The following is a 2,418-nucleotide window of genomic DNA, read 5'->3' on the forward strand; positions in this document are numbered from 1 at the left end:
CATGCAAACATGGGCTCGATAAAGGACAGAAATGGTAGGGACCTAACAGAAGCAGAAGATATTAAGAAGAGATGGCAAGAATACACAGAAGAACTGTACAAAAAAGATCTTCAGGACCAAGATAATCGTGATGGTGTGATCACTCACCTAGAGCCAGACATCCTGGAATGTGAAGTCAAGTGGGCCTTAGAAAGCATCATTACAAACAAAGCTAGTGGAGGTGATGGAATTGCAGTTGCTATTTCAAATCCTGAAAGATGATGCTGTGAAAGTGCTGCACTCAATATGCCAGCAAATTTGGAAAACTCAGCAGTAGCCACAGGACTGGAAAAGGTCAGTTTTCATTCCAATCTCAAAGAAAGGCAATGCCAAAGAATGCTCAAAATGCCACACAATTGCACTCATCTCACACGCTAGTAAAGTAATGCTCAAAATTCTCCAAGCCAGGCTTCAGCAATATGTGATCTGTGAACTTCCTGATGTTCAAGCTGGTTTTAGAAAATGCAGAGGAACCAGAGATCAAACTGCCAACACCCGCTGGATCATCCAAAAAGCAAGAGAGTTCCAGAAAAACATCTATTTCTGCTTTGTCGACTATGCCTAAGCCTTTGACTGTGTGGATCACAATAAACTGTGGAAAATTCTGAAAGAGATGGGAATACCAGACCACCTGACCTGCCTCTTGAGAAACCTGTATGCAGGTCAGGAAGCAACAGTTAGAACTGGACATGGAACAACAGACCAGTTCCAAATAGGAAAAGGAGTACATCAAGGCTGTATATTGTCACCCTGCTTATTTAACTTCTATGCAGAGTACATCATGAGAAACACTGGACTGGAAAAATCACAAGCTGGAATCAAGATTGCCGGGAGAAATATCAATAACCTCAGATATGCAGATGACACCACTGTTATGGCAGAAAGTGAAGAAGAACTAAAGAGCCTCTTGATGAAAGTCAAAGAGAAGAGTGAAAAGTTGGCTTAAAGCTCAACATTCAGAAAACTAAGATCGTGACATCTGGTCCCATCACTTCATGGCAAAGAGATGAGGAAACAGTGGAAACAGTGGTTGACTTTATTTTTCTGGGCTCCAAAATCACTGCAGACCATGATTGAAGCCATGAAATTAAAAGACGCTTACTCCTTGGAAGAAAAGTTATGACCAACCTCGACAGCATATTAAAAAGCAGACTTACTTTGCCAACAAAGGTCCATCTAGTCAAGGCTATGGTTTTTCCAGTAGTCACGTATGGATGTGAGAATTGGACTGTAAAGAAAGCTGAGCACCGAAGAATTGACGCTTTTGAACTATGGTGTTGGAGAAGACTCTTGAGAGTCCCTTGGACTGCAAGGAGATCCAACCATCCATCCAAAGGAGATCAGTCCTGGGTGTTCATTGGAAGGACTGATGTTGAACCTGAAACTCCAGTACTTTGGCCACCTGATGCGAAGAGCTGATTCATTTGAAAAGACCCCGATGCTGGGAAATATTGAGGGCAGAAGGAGAAGGGGATGACAGAGGATAAGATGGCATCACCGACTCGATGGACACAGGTTTGGGTGGACTCCAAGAGTTGATGATGCACAGGGAGGCCTGGTGTGCTGTGGATCATTGGGTCGCAAAGAGTCAGACACGACTGAGCAAGTGAACTGAATACTCCCTTGATGCCCAGGAAAAATGATAAAAAAGAATACACTCACCTAAAAGATAAAGTAGTGATGTCTTCATGCTTTAAAACATTTGCAGATTATACCACTCAAGATAAAAATGAGTAAAGGCAAAAAAAACAACACTTGCAAAAGGATGTATATAAAGTACAATACATAATGTAAAATGTTGACTTTTAATGTGCTATCCTGTGGTTAGTAGCTTTAGTCATGTCTGACTCTTTGCAAACCCATGGACTGTAGCCCTCTAGGCTCCTCTGTGCTTGTGATTCTCCAGACAAGAATACTGGAGTGGCTTGCCATTTCCTCCTCCAGGGGATCTTCCTGACCCAGGGATCGAACCCACAACTTGTGTCTCCCGCATTGGCAGCCAGGTTCTTTACCACTTGTGCCACCTGGAAAGCCCATCTTTAAGATGACGCAGCAAAACCTGTTTTTCCTGTGCCTGTTTTATACTTTTTCATTTAATTGTTTTTATGTGGTCTGATAGCAGACTAGGCAGTCCTCTTTCTCTCTTTTCATATGTGGCCCTTTCTCTTTGCTATTCTTGGGTTTTTATCATTTTTCTGTTAATTCTTTCTTAATATAAATTTATTTATTTTAATTGGAGGTTAATTATTTAAAATATTGTATTGGTTTTGCCATACATCAACATGAATCCACCACAGGTATACACGTGTTCCCCATCCTGAACCCCCCTCCTTCCTCCCTCCCTATACCATCCCTCTGGGTCGTCTCAGTGCACCAGCC

Source organism: Oryx dammah, unplaced genomic scaffold (assembly GCF_014754425.2).
Source record: "Oryx dammah isolate SB20612 unplaced genomic scaffold, SCBI_Odam_1.1 HiC_scaffold_5, whole genome shotgun sequence".
NCBI classification, from domain to species: Eukaryota; Metazoa; Chordata; class Mammalia; order Artiodactyla; family Bovidae; genus Oryx; species Oryx dammah.